The sequence below is a fragment of the Bos mutus genome, chromosome 8, assembly GCF_027580195.1.
Source record: "Bos mutus isolate GX-2022 chromosome 8, NWIPB_WYAK_1.1, whole genome shotgun sequence".
In the NCBI taxonomy this organism is placed as follows: Eukaryota; Metazoa; Chordata; class Mammalia; order Artiodactyla; family Bovidae; genus Bos; species Bos mutus.
In genome coordinates this window covers 8,690,987-8,713,306 of record NC_091624.1, presented here as the reverse complement: position 1 = coordinate 8,713,306, position 22,320 = coordinate 8,690,987, and the positions used below count along the sequence as shown (strand labels likewise).

Sequence of the window (22,320 nt, the reverse complement as noted above, 5' to 3'; positions counted from 1 at the left end):
GCTACACAGTGAGCTGAGAGCCACGCTTCTGCCAATTGCTGTGGGCAAGTCACAGCCGCTCTTGGGGCTGCAAGGAGTCGTGTATGGTTTCAATTCTAGAGTCTCTTTTGTTCTAGTGATGCGTGGTCCGCTGCTGATTCGGCAATATTTCTGCTGAACCTAATTTTGGATTTCATTTTTTTAGACCCAAGTCACACGGCCAATTTTAAGAATACCTCCCACCCCCCCATCCCTGCCCAATCCTGAGTGTTTCTTTCTTTAGAGTTTGGCCTAAGCACTGGAAGTGCTTCGTGGCTTCCTCCCTCCCATCCCTTGAACATACGTTTCATTACCAACCAAGTTAAGCCCACAAATCTTAATCCATAAAGTAGTTCCACCCAGACACAATAATGAGATTCATACTTGTGGTTTAGTATACCTAAGAAAAGCTCAGATGAAATATGACTAGATCCATTGATACATTCAGACCACAAACTGCCCTGGTATGGTCTGGTTTCAATTTTTGAAATAAAAATTCTGCAGAGCACTTGCTTTCTCTGTCCTATTTCTTTACCTAGACAGAAAAGAAAATAAAAAAAAAAAGTGGGTCTGACCATGTGGCAACAATATAGGTTCCTATAAAATTCTGGAAAACTGTTTCAAAAATAGATTTGAATTCATTTCCCAGTGGAACAATGACCTCCTCTGTTTCAGCTCTCATCCAGAATTTTAAGAAATCTCGTTGGCTCTTGCACAAGTATTGGAAAATGGGTTCCTGAACTCTTGAGCAAGGTACAAAAATAAAGAGGTTTATTTAGGAAGGGCAGGTTATAGATGGACTCATAACTCAACCCTAAAAAAAAGAGACTTTTCTAAAAAGAGCTGCATAACATGGTGGCCTTTGTCAACTCATTATCAGCCACCCAAGGCCAGAGATGGAGTCTTGGGAGGGGATATGGAAACTCTTAAGAGGAATTATGTTGGGAGAGAGAAGGAAATTGTCTTCTCAGTTAGGAAGACCTGAAATCAAATTGTTTACCTGCTGGGAGCCCTTGACAAAGTCCTCTAACTTTTCTGAATTGTGGCTTCTTCAGTGTAACATAAAGATTTTCCCAGGGTTTTTGGAGACAGAGTGTGATAAGGAGTTATAAATGCCTGGTGTATTAATAATAAGTGCTACCTAGATGTTAGTATTCTCCTTGTCTCTCCTTTTCCTTCTTGTCCTCCCCTATTAGGAAGCTCTACAGCACTGAACATATATATTTTTTTAAACAAATCATAATACTGTAGAGGTTACTCAAGTGTTGGTTAAGAGGCTGAATCTGGTTTGAGGTGACAACTTTCAGTTTATGTGTCAATTTCAATCAGCTGATAATGGCTGCCTGGAGCCACTTTGAGAAAGATTCTATGGCCGTGTTTGAACTCAAGGGAAAAAGGTGTTGTGATGGATTAGCAATGTCTTCCATGGTGGGGGCTGGTGTTAGTATGTGTGCAAATATTTGGCATAGCAAGACTACCTAGCTTTGGCCGTCTTTTCCGACTCTATGTGCTGATATTTAAATGGATGGAATGCGGCTTGACTGATGCCTGTGTCAGAGGGAGCCAGATGGAGTCACTGACGATTATAAAAGCCTGTATGAATCAACTTCAATAATGTTTGATACATTTTGATGAAAGTTGACTCCTAAAATGGAAATATGCCTCTAAGACTAGAAGCAGGAAACTAGATTGTCAGAAAAAAACTCAAACTACTGTAGTAATTAATGAGTATGATCCCAGGCAAGGCAGACATACCTTCATTGTCTACTTTTTCTTTCTCAAAAAAGGGGTGATTTAAATGCTGCAATAATAACTAAGATTGATTGAACACATTTGAGCCAGGAACTGCATAAGGTGTCTTATGTGGATTATCTTATTGAATCTTCTCCAAGACCTTTGAGGTGACTGACTTTATTTTCCTCAGTTTATAGATAAGGAAACAGAGGCTTGCACAGCTCAAGGTCACAAAGCAAAAAAGGGGAAACAGGAGTTTAATTTGGGTAGACTGACTCATGAGTCAGAGGCTCCATTCCTAACCCTTGGCTCTGCGGCCTTCCTTTAATGATGTCCAGGAGTGGTTTGCATGACTGAGTTAAAAGGACCAATTGCAAAAGGACCCAGTGATAAAGGTCCAGAATAATTACTGGCAATGAAAGAGCTTTATGACTTACACAGAGAACAGGAGAAGCTTCACATAGCCTGAAAAATAGAGATTATTTCCAACCCTTGCCTTGAGTTTAATCTAGCTGACCAACTTTAAGCAGCCTTTTCTAGAGTGCTATTTACAACATGTTGACAGTTATTAACGCAAAGAGAAGAGATTCCTAATTCAACTTACTTGGAAAATGTTATTTTAAACCAAACAAATTACCCCCGGCTTCTTTACTTCAGGATCTTCTAGGGTCTTTCATATGTTTGTGTTTATCTGAAATCTCCAAGAAAGGGAACATCCATAGTGTTTCCCAAACTTATTTGATTATTCTGTTTGAAGTGTGTCATAAGTTTGATGGCACAGAGTGGAGAAAGTGCAGATTTGGAAGCAATCCTAAACCTTCTCCTCTTTCATTTCCTTGCATGTTAGGTGAGAGTAATGACACCCCAATAATGGCTCGTCCATGATAACTGTGTAGCTCCAGGATGGAGCCTCTCTAGCAACTGAACATTTGTCCTGTGCTGGGAACATTAGTGAGGCCATTTAACTTTGACACCAACCTTATGACTTAGGAAGCACTGTTTGTATTTTACTGTGAAGAGAATTGAAGGTTTAAGGACTTCCCTGGTGATCCAGTGGTTAAGAACTGGCTTTCCAACGCAGGGTATGCACATTTGACCCCTGGTCAGAGCACTAAGATCCCACATGCTGTAGAGCATCTAAGCCCGTGCACCACATAATGAGCCCACAGGCTCTGGAGCCTGCGCACCACACCTAGAGAGAAGCCCACATGCGACAGTGAAGCCATGAGTAAATAAAAAGTCAACTTTGAAAAACAAGAGAGAGAACTGAAGATTTGAGAAGGTTAAACAAGTTGCCCGGTCAGTAATCAGTTGACTCGGAATAAAGAGCTGAGTCTTATAATTCCAAAGCCTAGGCTTTTTCTGCCATACTGTGCTATCTTTCGCAACAAGATTCATTGTTCAGTTTGAGGATTTAGTATTCATGCAATAAATATCAGCAGGATATCCACCATCGTTGATATAGAGTTACTGAAATTCTAAAATGGGACCGCTTGGGAAGGTGATACTGGGGCTTGGGGCGCACATAACTCTTACACAGTTTTGAACTTGAAGAGGAGGCACAAAGCCAAATGCACTGTAGTATCTATATCTCAGGCAAATCTCTAAAGTCCCTGGAAACAGCCTATTCTCCATGTGTCTGGCCTGGAGAGAAAGTGAGTAAGTGAGAGGGAGATTAAGTGAGAAGTAGCAGCCAGGGGAGCTTAAAAATCTCTCCTGGATGGAAGCTTGGGCCTCATGCTATGCGCTTTCCAAAAAAAAAAAAGTATGACTTCTAAGATATTAGTTAAGACACGAGAGCATTTTAGAGGCTCTAGAAATTGCAGCTTTCATTTTTGAAAGAGTGGACTTATATGAACAAACGGACCGATAGATAAATAAGGAAACAGATGGGGTGGGGACCTTTCCATATGCTGATCATTTAGTTCAGCATATACTTTGGCCACTTGATGTGAAGAGCCAGCTCATTGGAAAAAGACCCTGATGCTGGGAGACACTGAGGGCAGAAGGAGATGGGGGCGACAGAGGATGAGATGGTGGGATGGCATCACCAACTCAATGGACATGAGTTTGAACAAACTCCAGGCACTAGTGAAGGACAGGGAAGCCTGGCGTGCTGCAGTCCATGGGGTCGCAAAGAGTCGGAGACGACTTAGCAGCTGAGCAACAACAGTAGCCAAAAGGTCAAGAAATTTAGCCTGAGAGACATAAAAGTCAGAGGTAGTCAGGAGCAAATCAAGGCTGGACCATACAAATGAATAACTGTTCTCTCATTTTTCTAAGCATCCTTTAGGTATAGGATTTGGGTTCATGTTCTTGGATGAAGACTTACTAGATGAACCTTTATTTGTGCTTCAATTCCTTCATTCGTATAAATATAATATATCCAATTTTCAGCATTGTAGTGATTGGAAATTACATGTATAAATTTAACACACTGACTAGTCAATAAACTTTTTCTTAAGTAAATCTGTTTGAGTAGACAGTAAATATGTTTGGCTTTGCAGGCAGATGGCCTGTCACAACTATTCAACTCTACAGTAGTAAAGTAGCCCTAATCATGACATAAATGAGTGAGCATGGATGTGTTCAAGTAAAACTTTATTTACAAAATAGGCTGTCACCCCATACTTTCCTGATGCTTGCTGGAATATAGTAATTAGTTAATAAGTGATGACCTTATTATAAAAGCAAATACAGATTGAAATGGGCAGGAAGGAAACTAACATTTTGTTGAAAGCCTGCATGCATGCATGTTCAATAGCTTCAGCTGTGTCCAACTCTTTGCGACACGATGGACTGTAACCTAACCTGCCAGGCTCCTCTGTCCACGGGATTTTCCCAGCAAGAATACTGGAGTGGTTGCCATGCTCGCCTCCAGGGGGTCTTCCTGACCGAGGGATCGAACCTGCATCTCCTGCATTAGCAGGCGGATTCTTTACCGCTGAGCCACTGGGGAAGCCTGCTGCTGCTGCTGCTTAGCCACTTCAGTCGTGTCCAACTCTGTGCGACCCCATGGACTGCTTCACTCCAGGCTCCTCCGTCCATGGGACTCTCCAGGCAAGAATACTTGAGTGGGTTGCCATTTCCTTGGCAGATTCTTTACCACTGAGCCACTGGGGAAGCCAATTATATACCTATTTTGTTCCAAGCCTTATCCCAGCTGCTTTTTAAAAACATGTTATCATTTATCTTATCCTTTGTCATGACAACCTGGTGAGACAGGTATTAATAGACCTATTTAGAAATTAAATCTAGGCTCAGGGAGGCTCAGCGACTGACAAAAGAGGCAAAGGCCCTTTTGGACCTGATTTGCAAGTCTGAAATATGTGTTTCCAACCACTACACTGGGGTGACGCACTCAGAAACGTCCTGCAGTTCATATAAGGTGAAAACTGAAATTAGCACTTCTTGATAAGGGGAGCAGACACCGTCAGCTTCCATTTCCCAGAGCTTCAACAGCAAGCTGGTGGCTGTCCATGTGTAAGCGCAGAAATATTTGACCTGTCTTTCTTTCAGAGCGTCTGGCTGGACCTCAAGTTTCATAACTCCCCTCCCCACCCGCCTTGGAGAATGCTTAAGCCAAGGTGTATTGTTTGCAAATGCTTATTAGATGCTAGACAGATGTTGGCAAGTTTTATTTGGCCTGAGATGGAGTTCCAGAGTCTGCTGAAGCCTGGCTGTGCTCACTGACCATTTTAGCCAAGAAGAGCTGCTAATTAGAGTGACGCTCTGCTTGTCTCTTTCTACCTCTGGAGCTAGGTTTTCCCACTCTGAGCTTGCCTGTTTCAGCCTGAGTTTGTTTGGCTTTTTACTATAGATCTAAATTTACAGCTCTTTTAAAACCTATGAAGCCTGGTACGCCAGTGCAATGTTTACCAGACTATGTTCCAAGACGTTCTTGGGTAGCTGGGCTAAGGTTTAAGGGCTTGGTAAGGGTTAAGAGTATGGCTTTGGCATCAGAAAGCTCCAGGTCTGAGAGTGGGAAACGGTGTTTGTGTTCATGTATGTCTGAAGGTACTGGGTTGAATGAAGCTGAACATTAACTGCTACAAAATGTCTCACCTCATACACTCTTCTACCTCAAATCTCCCACTGGCTTCCTGTCACAATGAATAAAATCCTAACTCTTCACCACTGCCTACAGAGCTCATTTCCTCAGTGCATTCAGATCTCTGCTCAAAGATCATCTCCATGTCTCATCCTAGTTAAAAGAACAAGCCCCCTCACCACCAGCTGTTGTCTGATCCCTTGCACTGTTTTAGACTTCTTAGCAAGTATCTCAGAGAAGGCAATGGCACCCCACTCCAGTACTCTTGCCTGGAAAATCCTATGGGCGGAGGAGCCTGGTAGGCTGCAGTCCATGGGGTCGCTAACAGTCAGACACTACTGAGCGTCTTCACTTTCACTTTTCACTTTGATGCATTGGAGAAGGAAATGGCAACCCACTCCAGTGTTCTTGCCTGGAGAATCCCAGGGACGGGGGAGCCTGGTGGGCTGCCGTCTATGGGGTCGCACAGAGTCGGACACGACTGAAGCGACTTAGCATCAGCAGCAGCAAGTATCTTCTGGAGACCATCCTGTAAGTTTGATTTCCTTTTTTTCGCCTACCTCTTTCACCATAAGTTCCATGAATAAAAGCACCTCTGTGTCTTGTCTTCTGTTGTATTTCTAGCCCTTGGAATTACGTATTGAATGAATACGTGAGCTATGAATTTCCAAGAACAGGACAGTGTCAAGTGTTCTCCACTCTTGGCCACAGACACTTTTTAAACTTATTTTTTTAACTTATTTTTTTTTCTTTTTTAAATCCTGGAGTATAGACTATTAACAGTGTTGTGATAGTTTCTGTTGGAGAGCAAAGGGACTCAGCCATACCTATACATGTATCCTTTCTCCCCCAGATTCCCCTTCCATCCAGGCCACTGCATAATATTGAGCTGAGTTCCCTGTGAATAGGTCCTTGCTGGTTATCCATCTTAAATGTAGCAGTGTATACACGTCCACCCCAAACTCCCTAACTACCCCTTCTCCCACCCCCCTACCCTTCCCCCAGCATAAGTTCATTCTCTCAGCCTGAGTTGTATGGAACACTTTTTTGAGGTGCACCTCATGGGGAGACTCTCCCACAGGACACACTTTGGGGAACTACTCCTCTAGTGCAGTTTTATTGCCAAGAACTACTTCAGTGATAGATAACAAGAGCAGCAATAACAATAGGGTGTTGATACTGAGTGCATTTCTGGGCTAAGCAATGCAGTTGTACTATATCATTTAATCATCACAATAACTTTATGGAGTAGGTGTTACTAATGTTTTGCCTTTAATACAGATGAAAAAAAATGAGGCTTAGAGCAAATAGCAAACTCTCAGACCTGGAGCTTTCTGATGCCAGAACCATACTCTTCACCCTAACCCAGCACTTTCCCTGGGCTATGAATTGCTCCATGCCCTAAAACAGAGAAACTTCTTATCTTCATTCTCTGCCCTCTCCTTCCTCCCACTAGCTGTGGACAGGTCCTTGCTATAGCTGCCAGATTTTCCGCTGTCTCTAGTGACTCAGCCTCAGATCCCTAGATGGGCCTCCTCTGTCCTTGGTACTGGTTTTTCAAAATCCCAGGCAATGCAAACTTTGATCCTGGGGGCCACCTCTGAAAGCAAGGACATTCCCTAAGTCTGCATCCTGAGATGGTTTCCTGTCTCAGGGCTGGGCTGACTTCCCCCTGTCCTGTATTATGACATCACTTTGCACAGTTGAGAGCCTAGAGGGCTAAGCATGAAAACAAGTTCAGGTTGTAGGCTTTCTGAACATGCTCTAGTGAGATAGGAAAATCCAAATCTGGAACACAATGGATTTTATTCCAGTTGTATCTGATTTTAGAAAAACTAGATAGACAGATCCTTATTTTTAAACTTTAAAGGAAGAGTTGACCTATGAGCAGACGAGAATTCCATAATGATAAAGTGATGATAGAAAGATGCCATGAATGGGATGACAGCAAAGGGACATTCACTCTGCCTAGAGGAGGTGGGTCCTGAACTGAATTTTGACAAAAGAATATGAGTAGGTGACAAACAGAGGGAAGGACATTCTGGGAAAGAAGGAATGGCTTTTGGAAAAACATGAAAAGCACAAAATGGTTGGTGTGGAAAGCACAGATTACAGCTGAAGTTACCAGGTTCATTTGGAGACCTGGGCCAGATCCTGGGGAAAACTGATGCCTTCCTAGGGATTCTTTTGTGGCCAAAAGAGAATCATTTGGCAAAAGCTTTATGCCTGGGAATCTTGATTTCTATAATCCAATATTGAGGGACAGATGGAAGGGAAGGCTGGGAAGTAATAGGGAAACGCTGCAGTCATCCATCTGTGAGACATCACAGTCTGAGCTAGCGTGATGATGGGGAGGGTGGGAGGCAGTGAACTGATTTCCAGGTCAAGGCAGTAGAGTTCACAGAATTGGTGTATGATGGGATAGTGACAAAAATGTGGAAAAGAAAAGGAGTTAATCCTAGAGTTAAGTTTTCATTATAATATCTACTAAGAGAGAAACAGGTCAGGGAAGGGGGACGATGGGTGAGTTTCAATTTGGGTCACTTTGAATTGTCTTGCCCTTTAGTAAAATGCATTTTGAAGTCATTCCTTGGAAGATCCTACCCTGGGGTTATATTCAAGAGGACTATGGCTCTCCTATGACATCTGATGCAACATACCAGGCTCTACCTGGTACTGAATGGACAAGAAGTTGAAATAAGACGAAGTCCACACTAGTGTTTACTGTAAGTACTGACTGCTCATCCATATGACAGCAAGTGGGTTGGATGAACTTACTGATAAGAAGTTGTTAGACATTGGTGACATTGGCATGATGGAGGCAGTAGCAGGTGAATAGCAGGTAAAGGATTGGCTCCAGTTTCTACCTCCTGCTGTTTACATTCTTGTGTAATTCCTTGCTGCGTGTGGGGTGGCTAGAGGCTTCCTTCAAACCAACAGAACATGGCTAAGATAAAGTGATATCACATCCACCATTAGGCTACTCAAGATTGTAATATTTCTCTTGTTTGCAAGCTCTCTCTCTTGCTGGCTTTGATGAAGCGGCTATGCTGAAGGCTATGCTGGAGAGGCCCACGTGGCAATAAAGTCAGGGTGGCCTCAGACCAACAGCTAGAAAGGAAATGAATCTAGCCAACAACCACAAAAGTGAGCTTTAATCATTCCCCAGTTGACCCTTCAGACGAGACCCCAATCCTGGCCAACCCTGTGATTGCAGCCTCATGAGAGACCATGATGCAGGGTGTCCATCTAAGCTGTTCTTGAAATCCTGACCTACAACAACTTGCAGGATAATTAATGTGTGTTGTTCTAAACGATCAAATTTTGTGGGAATTGGTTATGTAACGATAGATCACTAATACAGAGGACTCCTTGGCTCAGCCCACGTGCGCTAAAGCTGTTCAGGGAATAAAACCCTGCTGATTTTTCCTTTCTAAAGAATGTATTAGCTCTGACACTTTTTATATTGCCCCCGTCTTCCAAGAGCATGAGTTAGAAGACCTCAGATTCAGTGCTGACCCTGTTGCCAACTGGCATGAGGTCTTAGAAGGACTTTTTCCTTTTCCATGTCTCCGTTTCAGCATCTTTAAAATGAGGGAAGATAAATTATGCCAGCAATTTCCAAAACCTTTTGCTTTTCCTTGGCCATGGAACTGTTTCATCCAATGACATTTCATGAGGAAGCTAGTGCCCCAAAGAGATAAGTGGAAGGGTTTTAGAATGAAATAATGCCATTTGCAGCAACATGGATGAACCTGAAAGGTTGTTGTTGAATCACGCAAAGACACCAGGATTCTTGGCCCCCGGAGGAGAAGAATTCAATCCGGGGCCAGAGACGAGGCTTGATCGCTCAGAGCTTTTGTGTAATAAAGTTTTATTAAAGTATAAAGGAGATAGAGAAAGCTTCTGACATAGGCATCAGAAGGGGGCAGAAAGAGTACCCGCTTGCTAGAGTTAACAATGAAGTTATATAATCCAAAGAATGTCTGGAGGTTGTAAAGACCTCATCAGACCTACTCCTATAATTTACATTTTAAGATAACAGAAGGTTTAATCCAAAGACTGTCCTTAGGCAGGATACATTATTGTTATATAATCCTAAGGAATGTGGAGAAAGAAAAAAAGTTTGTCCTTTCTTCCTCCTTGAGAATTCCAGACCCCTCTCTCCTTGGGGACCCCTAGACTCCCTATCAACCTGCCTAGGAAATGACTCTCTCAAACCTAGAGATTGTCTTACTGAGGGAAGGTAAGTCAGACAGAGAAGGAGAAATATCATATGATATCCTTATATGCAGAATATAAAAGGAAATGTTACAAATGAACTTATTTACGAGACAGAAACAGACTCACAGACTTAGAGAAAAACTTATGGTTGCCGGGGAGACGAATTGGGGAAAGAGATAGAGAGTTTGGGATGGACATGTACACAGTGCTTATTTAAAATGGATAACCAACAAAGACCTACTGTATAGCACAGGGCACTCTATTCAACGTTATGTGCCAGCCTGGATGGGAGGGGTGTTTAGAGGAGAATGGATACATGTGTATGTATGGCTGAATCCCTTTGCTGTTCACCTGAACCTATCACAACACTGTTAATCAGCTACACTCTAATATAAAATAATTTTTTTAAAAAAAGAGTGGAAAGGCTTTGGTTGAAATAAGGCTGAGTGCTTGGCCTTTCCACCTCTACCCGGCAGCCCCCAGAACACCTCGGAGGAGCCTCTCAGGTCAATTGTCCAGGACCCTGGCTTGGAGGCTACCAACAAGCCCTTTGAGTTTCAACATTCAATGGGCTCAAGGGAAATTCTTTTTACTCCCAGCCCCCGCCCCCACCTATCAATTGGAACATCCTTCTGTGACATCTCTGCATAGAGCTACCTCTGTGCATCCACCCTAGGACCCAGGACATAAGGACCTCAGAGAGCAGACCACTTCCTTGGGGGTGGCACTGCAGGTATCTCTGCCCACTGCGAGCCACCTCCCCCGCAGGTGCGTTTCTCCTGTGCCATCAGAGTTCATTAGGTATGTGCTCCCTGCAGCTGTCTCTTCCCCCGGTGGACAGTCATGGCGTCCTTGGCCCGAGGTCCTCACAAGCTTTATTGCTATTGTTGTTGTTGGTTGGTTGGTTTCTTGGTGCCAGCCTATCCTGGACGCAGTATTCCTGAGGGTCTCTGGTCCTCTTCCTGAGGGTCTCTGCTGAGGGTCTCTGGCTGGCAGGGAGTCCAGTGTTGCTCTAAGGTCTCTTGTGCTGGCTGTGGTGTGTCGCTTTCTGCAGCAAGGTTATGCATATGCTTATTGCATGGCATGCTTAGCAGAATTCCCCAGGGCACTGCTATTAGCCAGGCTTTCCCTACATGGCATCCATAGGCATAGAGCTAGATCCAAAATATACTTGCACTTGCACTCAATATTCAATCTGCTTTGAACCAAAATATACTGACTTGCACTCAATATTCAATGTCCCATCTCTTTTTTTTCTTGTGTGTGTGTGCATGCTCAGTCGTGACCGACTCTTTGCAACCCCATGGACTGTAGCCTGCTTCAGCCCTGGAGGACTGAATGCTTCTCCACCCATGGGATTTCCTAGGCAAGAATACTGGAGGGGTTGCCATTTCCTCCTCTAGGGGATCTTCCCGATCCAGGGATCAATCCCACATCTCCTGCATTGGCCAGCATGAGAAGCCTCATTTTTTCCTGCCTACCTCCAAGTGCGGTTTTTTATCCTGAACGCACCCCTGGGAGATTAAATTTAAGTTGTCTGATATATCTCTTTATCTAAAGCCTACCATTGGAAATTCTTGTATTTGTATTAAGCATTACTCTCTCTATTGAATACTCTTGTAAAATGTGACTGTTCCTCTAGCAAGTATCCTGTTACCTCTAGCCTCTTTTCTCATCTGGAAAATGGAAATAATACCTGAATGTCCAACAACACAGTGCGAGAAGCGCAGTTTTGGGAGTTCCTGGAGAAGAATCACAACGCCACCACTTTCTACTCTGTGCAGGTGATAACCTTTTGTGGCCTCAGTTTACTTAACTATGAAATAATATTTGGTTGCTGGGAAATCTGAGAGTGACACAGAGAAAACTTATTTTATACCTTTGTAAACGTATGAGAATTCTGTGTTCTTGAAACTGTGTCTGGCATGTGAAAAATGCTTCTGTCACCGTAGGAACCAGTTTGGAAGCCAAGCCATGTTGTGCTTTTTGTTCATTTCCATTAGGACAGCAGAGTTTCTTCAGCAATACTTTACTGAGGGCCTGCCACCTGCCAGCAGGTGGCTAAGCTCTGGGGAGAATGAGCTTCCAGCAGACAGGGTTCCCGCCTCTCATGACTTTGTACTCAATGCTGTGAGTCAGGTGGTGGGGGGAGGAGATCATTGGGGCAGTTATGATGCACAGAGGTGTGTGGGGGAAGTACAGAGCTCTGCGGGAACTGTCAGAGTGGTGTGTGAGCCCGCCAGTAGGATGAGCATTTGCTTACCTGTGCGTGTCCCTGAGTCATGTCCGACTGGCATCAGGGGTGAGGCCTGGATCAGGCTTCACCTCCTGCCGTTTCCAGCCTGGTAGGGGAAACATGCGCGTGCATGCTTACCAAGTCACTCCAGTTGTGTCCGACTCTTTGAGACCTCTGTAGCCAGCCAGGCTCCTCTATCCATGGGATTCTCCAGGCCAGAAATACTGGAGTGAGTTGCCATGCCCTCCTCCAGGGGATCTTTGCAACCCATGGATCAAACCCGTGTCTCCTGAGGCTCCTGCATTGGCAGGTGTGTTCTTTACCACTGAGCCCCCAGGAAAGCCCCTCGCCACTAGTAATAGGCCCTAAGAAATGACTGTAGACTACAGGGAAGGTGGTGGTGGTGTAGTTGTTCCGTCGTATCTGACTCTTGTGACCCCATGCACTGTAGCCCACCAGGCTCCCCTGTCCATGGAATTCTCCAGGCAAGAATACTGGAGTGGGTTGCCATTTCCTTCTCCAGGGGATCTTCCTGACCCAGGGATCAAACCCAAGTCTCTTGTTTCCTGCATTGGCAGGCTGGTTCTTTACCACTAGCGCCACCTGGGAAGCCCCTGGGGAACCATACTATGCTAGAAATAACACACTACTTATTTCCTGACAGTTTCTGCAGGGAGTGGGGCCTGAAGGAATGAGCTGGAGAGAGCAGCCGCAGCCACCTGCTGAAGAGAACACTGAGGTCTGAAAGACACATCTCTGACTCTTTCTGAGCCCTGCTCTCTGTCCAGCCTCGTCTGTTGTCAGAGATGAATAGAATTTCAGTGTGGAGTGTGACAGTTATAACCACGTGCTCAGGACTTGGAACTGCCTTTGAGTTCTGACTTCGGCAATCACTATCTGCATGGCCTTGGGGAAGCCACTTAAACTTTTCCAGCCTCGGGTCCCCTAGGTTTGAACTGAGAGGCATTTCTGCTTGCTGGAAGCAATTGTTGCAGATTAAATGGCACAATGCGTGTAGCGTCCTCAGTAAATATTAGTTATTGCCGTTGTCAGTCCCTCCTAGAAGAACTTTTTGGACACGTTCATGTAGAAATTCGTAGCTGCCAACTCACCTTCTCCAGGGTAACAGTTGATCAATGGTTAATTCTGAAACAAGCCGTCTACTTTCAGAGCTTATGAAATATTTCTGGCTCTTGACAGAGGGGAGGTTAAAGGACCATCCAAAGCTATTCGAGTTACCATGGCTGCATAATTAAGGGCCTGTGAATTTCAGGATATTTAAAAAATCTGAAACAACTTGGCATGAAATGATCTTTTTTTTTTTTCATTTTCACTCACAAATAGACTAAAAATACACATGAAAGGGATTTTCCATTCCCGATCTGCTTTCACTGTGGGCATCTGAATTTTTTTCCATGATGGAGGGTCAAAGGTAGTGATGACGTGTTGAACTTATGTGGCTGCTAAAGTTAAGGAGATACCAGAAAAATGAGACAACAGAGGAGGGAACACAAAAAGGATTTCTAGGCTTCAGGGCATAACTAAAATAAGCAGTCTGGTCACCGGGGTGAGAATCAGGTAGGCATGTAGGTGTGTACAGTCCCTTTTGATAGTAAGGCCATTGCTCTTTGCTTTGGATGGAATTATTGCCTAGAATTTATGGGAGTTTAGAGGGGCTTTCCTTCTTGGAAACGAACCTTCATCTAATGTTTCCCACATGTCAAAGGTGTGCATACTAGCCTGGGATTAGATTCAAGGGGATTCCCTGTGATCTTCTCAAAGTGAGATGTGATTGAACCATGCTGTTTTTTAGTCCCTAAATTGCATTCTATTCTTTTTTGACCCTGTGGACTATAGCGTGCCAGGCTCCTTAGACAAGAAAACTGAAGTGGATTGCCATTTCCTTTTCCAGGGGATCTTCCCGACCTGGGGATCAAACCTGCGTGTCCTGCATTGCAGGTGGATCCCTTACCACTGAGCAACCAGGGAAGCCTGGAGGGCTTTTAGAGGGGTTCTAAAAGTCAGGAAGAAACAGAGGAGGCTTGGTGCAGCCAACGAGGACCTGAGGACATAGACCAACATAGGTAGCGATGGAAACGCCCGGGGAAGAGGGGTCGGGCAGGAGCACGCCTGAGGGGTTATGGTCCAGGACAGCATCACACACACTGGTCTTCAGGATGAAGGCTTGGAGCAGCTGCTCCATGTGAGACAGCAGGGAGTCTGAGCTGAACCATACCAGGGGAATGTGTGGCTTAGAGCTTACAACTATCTCCTGATCTCCTGGGATTCACTGCCCCAAGGCTGGCCACACTGACTTCACTTCATCTTCCAATCAGCCCTTTTAAAAACATGCTTTCAAATACCTGGCTCTCAGAGAGGATCCAGGCACAGGTACAGCCCTGCTTTCCCCGTCAGAGCTCCCACCTGTCCAACAAGGCAAAGGGCGTGCCTACTTTTCTAGAATGAAACTCAGCAATAATGACCTGACCGCTGCCTCTAGGGTCATCCTTCTCTCTCCCAGCCATGAAATTTGAACGTTTCTGTCTCCAGGCAGAGCATTTCAACACCAGGAGCTGACCTTTTCTGAGCACCATGAAAAATGATATACACAGGGCTATTCTGCAAAATCAATAGACACCAAAGCCAGCAGAGGGCTTCTCTGCCACCTTGGCCAACCACTAAGAGACATCCTTCAGGGTTTCATGGAAGTCTGCCCAGCCTGACTGCTGGAGGTGATACAGCCTAGTGGAAAGAATAGTAGGGTGTTGGTCCAAAAGTCTGGGTTCAAAGCCAGCTCTGCCCTCACTTATGGAAACCCTCAGATGCATCATTTCAACTTCCTTGGGTCTCGATTTCTCTGGCCATGAAATGGGGCCAGTAATTCAGAACGTGCAGTGTTGGAGTGAAAAACTGATGAGGAACCAGAGGCAAACCATCCTATCACATATGTAATATGTAGTTCTGCATTAACTTTTTTGAGTGTGTGTGTGTGTTATCATCACAGAGGGCTTGTATATGGAGTTAACTTAAACGTCTGTTTCCTACTCTGCATTCCAAACCACTGTGACTTCAGCGTGACTTGTGTATTAAGCCAGCTGGATACTTTTTCCTCTAAGAAAGCATGGCTGTTTGTAGAAATCCAGGGGGAGGTGAGAATAGGTGTTCACAGTCCATTGTGAGCATTAGAAAGGGTAGGATTAAGGGGGATATGTTTTTCATTCTGTCAGCTTGAATTCCCTTTCCAAATTCCATTCTGGTTATATGATCAGGCTACCGCTGTATTTATGGGTGGCCACAGTCTGGCTGGAGGGGCAGATTTAGTCAGAAAGAATTTTTTTTTTTTCCTTCTAAAGGCAGTTCAAGAAGCAACAGCATTCAGCAGGAATGTGGCAGAACGGGTCCTGATTTGAGGGTCGTGGGGACCTGGGTCTGAAACAAGGCTCCATCCCTCTGAGCTCTGTTACTCATTCTCTCTGCTTTTCGAGCTTTGTCCAGTAGGAATGGTCCCTTTCTGACACATGCGGATCTTCAGTGAGATGAGGTATACAAAGATTTAGAGAGTGGGCTTTCCTTGTGTTTTGGCTGTTGCTGTCATGACTGTTAATTAAAAACTCGTACTTTACTAAACATTTAACACGCTCCCCTGCCCCCACCCCCCCGCCCTGCCCGGGGAATATATGTCTATCTACTGTGTTACCTGGGAAACTTCTTGGAATTCCACTGGATCATGAGGGGTACACATCCTTGTCAAAGTGCAAAACTGCAGCCTGAACACACACTACACAGCTTCCTAATTTTTAACTATATTCTGTGTGTTCGAGATTTTGTGGAAATGTCCCAGAGGCAGAGGGCCCTGGGGTGAGTTTTGGAACCTCCAACCCTGCTGCAATCAAATCGGCCCACATTTACCTGCCGTATAGCAGGATTTTGCCTGGTTCATTTCCATTTCACTTGATGAATATTTCCACTGCCTTTTGATAACCACTGTCTCAGAACACTAATCTTGGCCAAGTCCTTGCAAACTCATAAACAGGAAAACCAAGGAAAATCTCCATTTATTGAGCTCTTACTACATGCCAGGTTCTGTGCCAAGTTTGATATATATGATCTCACCGAGGGTCACAAGAGCCCTGTGAGATACAGATGGTCCTCCTCTCTATGGATGATAAAGCCAGTGTTTGCAAGGCTGGTTCCTTTGGGTGAGGGAGGGAGTTGGTGAAAGGAGAAGGGGAGCTAGGTTTTTCAAAGCATAGGAAAAAAAAAAGTTAACACCTTAAGAGCTTGGCAACACCCTTCTCAATCCTTATCCAGTTCACACTACTTGTGCAAATCAGAGAATAGGCATATTCGTTTTCTTCCCCCAAACGCCATCACCTCCCAGCGACACACAGTTTTAACGCACACTCACTTGTGTCTGCTGCAAAGGACTGGATGCCCACAATGCCAGCAGACTTCCCACAGGTTTCAACAGCACCCAGCAAAGCTTTCCCCCACTCCTAAGTTAGCCTCACCACATCTCAGGACAAGGCAGGAAGCCGGCCGGGGGAGGCAGCAGGTTTTATTTCTAAAGCACAGATGGGAAAACACCATCAAAAGGGGGGAAGTTCACAAAAACATGAAAAAGAGGCATTCATTCTTCAAGGGAGGCTCCCTGTCCTGCTCTCCCTCTGGACGGAACACATTCCAAGGACTCCCTCGGCAGCAGCATGGTACTTTATAACCGAGAGCTTCAGAATCTGCAAAGGCCCAAACTCAAAACCTGTGCCTTCTGGCATCAGTGCTCGACATTTTATGTCCAACCTAGGCTGCTCCCTTTTCTCCCAAGCTGTGCCAACATAACCTCCAGCTTGTAAAATACAGCCAAGAGTCTGACCTGCCAGCTAGAGAGGTGCCTTCAGACCTGGTGGGACAGAAAGTCAGGGAGTAGAAGTCGGGGTGGGGTGAGGAACGCACAAGAAACACTCCAAGATTGACTTAGTGCCTCAGTCCCTCTAAGTTGGGGGCAATGACAGTGATTACCCAGACTTCCAGTTCTGGAGCCCTTGCTCCTCCAATCTCTTTATATTTCATTTCCTCATAATAACAACAGAATGTATTGTCCCCATTTTAAAGAAGTGAAAACTGAGGCTTGGAGAGGTTACATATTTTTACCAGGGTCCTGTGTGTGGTGTGGTGGTTATGGGGATACGAAAGGGATCCTTGGCTTCAAAACCCAAGTTCCTAATCCCCTTACAACACTGCTGGGACCGAGAAATCCCCCTATGTTCTTTCCAGTCTGCCAGGGGAGCTGTGCTTCCCATCCCCAGGGGCAGTTGTTTCTCAGGGCTTTCTGCAATGAGAGGTGAGAAGGGAGAGGTGATTTTAGAAAGATATAGAATGCTGCTGACTCTGAGCACCTCAAATACACCCAGGTGCCCAGCCCAGGGATCAATGAGTCAGGAGGCATCCTTAGGGAGTCCCCCCCCCACCCACCCACCCCACCGCCCTTCAGAACAGAAGCCTGTGTCTACCACTCCCGTCCTGTAGTCTGTACTTGTCCACCTGACCCTAGGAGTTACCTTCTCTGTTCACCCAGCCCACATCCCTTGCCAAGTCTGACCACAGGGTGGATGTCGTAGGGACAAGCGGATAGTACACAACTCTTTGTAAACTGTAAAGTAAGGGTTGCTGAGATGTAAAATCTTATTGTTCTTCTACCATCTTCTACGAATCTCCTCCTAACCTACTCCATGGAAAGGCCACGAGGAAACTCCACTGTAAAACTCTGCTACCTTAACCCTTAAACAGAAATATTCACAGGTGAGTCAGCCAGGTGGCAAGTTAAGAGTGAATTCTCACTCTCCCTCTGAAGAATGGCAGCGATAACAACTTCCTAAAAAGTTTCCTGCACGTGGAGCTCTTCATAGAACTAAAACAAGCAGACAGAAATCTCCAAGACTGGAAGAGGGCAAGTAGAAGACAAGTCAAGGTGCATCCGATCATAGCAAATACTTTCTGCCAGCAGCCAAAATAAAGCCAAAGTTTTATCATTTAGGAAACCACAACCACTTTGTATCGGAAATGCAAGCAGTCTATCATAGTGATCTTTGGTAATGGGGTGAAACAGACTTACCTTTCTGGAGTTGGGAAAGCCCTAGATTCTTGAGTGAACCAGCTCCATGGAACAAGTACCTGGATGTGAGCAGCGGGGCTCCCAGTGCGCAGCCCCCCAGTGTCACCGAGAGCCCGCTGTCTTTGTGCAGAGGGCCGGCGGCGCGGGCGCGGAGCGGCGGCGCGGAGTGTGTGCCTGCGCGGGGAGAGCTTGTGACAGTAGGCAGACTGTGGCCGGTGCAGCCAGCTTTGGCTGGCTTATATAGCGAGCTCCTTCCTCTGAAATGGGACGCCTCGCCTCCAGACATCCTTTCCCACTTTTTCAGTTGGTGAATTAAAGGAACAGCCCTCCCAGCGGAACAGCGTTAGCTCATGAAAGACGCGGTCTGCTCTCTGCCAGGGAAAGAACCTATTTGCATACAATTTATTGCAAAAGTAGGAATTCCCTCTTCCCTCTTCTCCTGCCCCCGACCGGGAGCAGCTGTTAGTAAAGTGTGACTTTTGCTTTGCTCCCCAAAAGGATTTTCTAATTGTGAGACAGCAGCGCAGGGAGCGAGGGGAACTCTGGCTCTCTCCCCAGGCAGGCTGGAAACGCAGAAACGAGACCCGAGACCCAGGCTAGCCAGCCCCGGGTGCTCACTGGGCAGCAGCTGCTCAGTGGCACCTTGGAGAGAGCGGAAGGCCTGAGCCGAATTCCTGGAAAGAGGAGATAAATAAAGCCTTTCAAAAGCCTGGGGTGTTTGGGGTTTCTGGGGCCAGCAGAGAGATAAGGGATTAGTTGTCAGCAGGTGGGAACAGCGCTGGGCACACGGATCAGTTCCCAGTGTCTTTTGTAGGGGGAGGCAGCCTTGCCCAGCTGCTTACAGGCAGTATTGTCCCAGCCCTGGTATCCTACAGGGGAGTAGCTTTTTGACACCATTCATGCCCTGTGCAGTGATCCTGTCTTCTAAGCTGCGTCTTCTAAGAGAGTTCCCTGAGGTTTCTTCTCAATTGCTGAAAGGTATCCATCATAAGGAAAAAAAAAAATAGCTAGTTACTCTTTGAAACATAAGCTGTGCCTTTGCTCTCCAGCCTGCTGTGGATTCTTTCCAGGCTCTGAGTCATCGGTGAGTTTGGTGGTTAGCATGCAGTGGGAATCCTCAGGGCACACACAGGCATGGGAGGGAGCGGGGAAGCGGCCAGGCCGGGGCACCCAGGCTTGAGCTTGTCACAGCTCTTAGTACTTTGGGGGATCCTGGAGGGAAATGAGGTATCACTTAACCTGCAGCTACTGCCAGACCCTCCTTTATGAAGTCGCTATTAGGTGTCACGCAAAGTGCTTTATGGACGTTGTCTCATTACATCCTTTAACCAGAAAGTGTAATAGGCATACCTGCTGTCCCCTTTTTACAGACAAAGAAACTGAGGTTCAGAGAAGTACTGGAAGACACCCTGGGAGCATTTAATGACAGCCCTGGGATCCACAGTTCTAGTGCACGTCACAGCCCAGAACATTGTTCAGACGACATGTAGACAATGCTTTATGCCCTGGTAGATCGTAACACTGCTTGCGTAAAAATCATGCTGTATTTGTATATGGAAGCTGTGTCTTTGTTCTGCAGGGCTAATTCAGAGATCCTTAATTTTTTTAGAATTAATCACTAATAACAGAGATTTCAATAATTCAGCTGTTTTCAGTACTGAAGATATCACCCCACACCTATCATTGTTGCTGTGGGCCTCAGTTTCCCCATCTGAACAAAGTGGGACAAGATGAAGGTCATTCCTATGGTCTCTCTGGCCCTGGTATTCTAGGATTTTTTTGCTTTAGTGAACTTCCCAGATGGCAAGAAAGCCCATAACTAGTCATGTCATTAAACAGTTCATTTGAACTTTTGAACTATTTTGGCTGATTCAAATGTTGGTTGTTTTGGAAGTTTTTAATTCTGCGTTTTAGCCAAAGCATATTGTTGTAGCATGAGGCCATGTCTTCTTACCATTAGTGAGTGCTTCTGTTTCTCTTAGCTTTCCAATGTCTGCTCACTTTATCTCCTGGGGTAGGGAATACAATATTAGAATAGTATATTATACACGTTATATGGCATAAAGACTATATTTACATGTAATACATAATCAATACATATTTGTCACCGTGTGTATATTTAAATGGGATAAGAGTGTGTGCTGTAAAGCTGGGTGATACCTATGGCTTCTTCTGGGAAACTCCCAAGCCTTGCCCCCATCCTTGTAGTGACTTTCACGGTGGCTCAGCAGTAAAGAATCCCACCTGCCAATACAGGAGATGTGCATTTGATCCCTGGGTTGGGAAGATCCCCTGGAGAAGGAAGTGGCAACTGCTTCAGTATTCTTGCCTGGAGAATTCCATGGACAGAGGAGCCTGGCAGGCTCCATGGGGTCGCAAAGAGTCTGACTCAACCAAAGCGACTTGGCACGCATTACAAGTGGCTCCTGCAATTGCAGGGAGAAAAAAAAACAAAGCCAAGTGTAATCAGACTGGTCCTCAAGGCAGGAAACAGGCCGGTGGAAAAACAAATAACATTATAAAGCATAACTTTATAATATAATATAATATAATAGTTAGCTGTCATAGAACTATATTCCAGTAACATAAAAATGAGATGTTTAGCTTTATTTGTGTATTTTTAAGAAAGAGGTTACTTATAAAAGGAGTTTTCTCCAAAACCTTTGTGGTATCTTAACATACCTTGGCTTTTAAGTAAGAGGAACCCAGACAAGACACTTGTTTTCATCTTTGTCTGGGGCTTTTGCGGCCTCCCTTCCGGGAAAATGGGTCTGCACACACCATATGCTCTCCGATACCTGGAGACAGTACACTACTGGTACTGTTGCTAATGGTACGCTCTGCCTGGAGTCTTCACCTCTACCTTCGCACATCCCCTTGGCATCCAATTTGGATCTAACTTCACCATGAAAGTGTAAGAAAGTGTTTATTGCTAGGTCATGTCTGACTTTGTGACCCCTTGGACTCCAGCCCTCCAGGCTCCTCTGTCCATGGAATTCTCCAGGCAAGAATACTGGAGTGGGTTGCCATTTCCTTCTCCAGGGGATCTTCCTGACCCAGGGATGAAACCCAGGTCTTCCACGTTCCAGGCAGATTCTTTACCATCTGAGCCAATGGAGAAGCCAAACTTCACCAGCTTTCTAGATGTCTTCCACAAGAAATGCTTCCATGCACCATAGCCCGTTACAAGTCTGTTAGGGCATTCATTGCCTGTACATGGTATAACTATATGCGTATACATCTAGTTTCTTCTCCTACTCACTAGGCTTCCAGAGGACAGTAGTGACACCTGCTCTTCCTTGCCTAGCAGAGAACCTTGGGGATTGTAGCAGCTCAGTAAATGTTTATTGAATGAAAGAAGCAATGGAGGAACCAGTGAACGTTTGACATGCTGTGTCTTATAATTCAGTTCTTCTTGTTTCACTCAGAACAGAAGAGGGAACTAGATTGCCCAACACGTCCATTTCACAGGTGAGGAGAGGGGACCTAGGGAGGCTAAGTGACTTACCCAAGGCCATCTGGGCTGCGTTCCATGTAGATGGTCATCAAGGTCAGAGTTGAGCAACCAAACCGTGTTAGACATTACAGCAGAAGATGTTAATGGAATTCATAGCCATTCAGCCTCCTGCTGGCAGAGGCAGCGCCTCTCGGCGTCCCACCTCTTATGGCTGCATTCTTCTCCCTACACTAAGCACTTTTTCCCACGTGAGAGGGTAGAGTGAATGCGTGTACACATCACCTCTGCACGGAGTCCTCAGCCCAAGCCTGGTTTTGTTGTCTGTCTGCTACATTCATTCACAGGTAGCCAGTGGATGGAGGATGTGGTTTGGAGGCTGAGGGTTGTAGGGGTTCACCTCAGGTGAAATCATTCTCACTTATTTGAAGGTCTGTTAGATGCAATACATTTTTTCCCCCCTGAGATAAAACATCCAGTGAGTGGAATAA

General features: G+C 45.3%; 1 protein-coding gene across 8 annotated transcripts in view; it reads right to left on the bottom strand.

Moving 5' to 3' along the window:
* The window catches only part of TNC (tenascin C), a 102,397-nt gene extending 83,787 nt beyond the window's left edge, over positions 1-18,610 (bottom strand). For 2 of the 8 annotated variants that reach the window (XM_070375024.1, XM_070375023.1), the window contains exon 1: positions 18,376-18,608. The gene's annotated coding sequence lies outside the window, so the exon portion shown is untranslated. Of the gene's footprint in view, positions 1-18,375 lie in introns of all 8 variants that reach the window. The other 6 variants (XM_070375025.1, XM_014479900.2, XM_070375026.1 and 3 more) reach the window with 4 other exon arrangements.
* Positions 18,611-22,320: the final 3,710 nt, after the last annotated feature.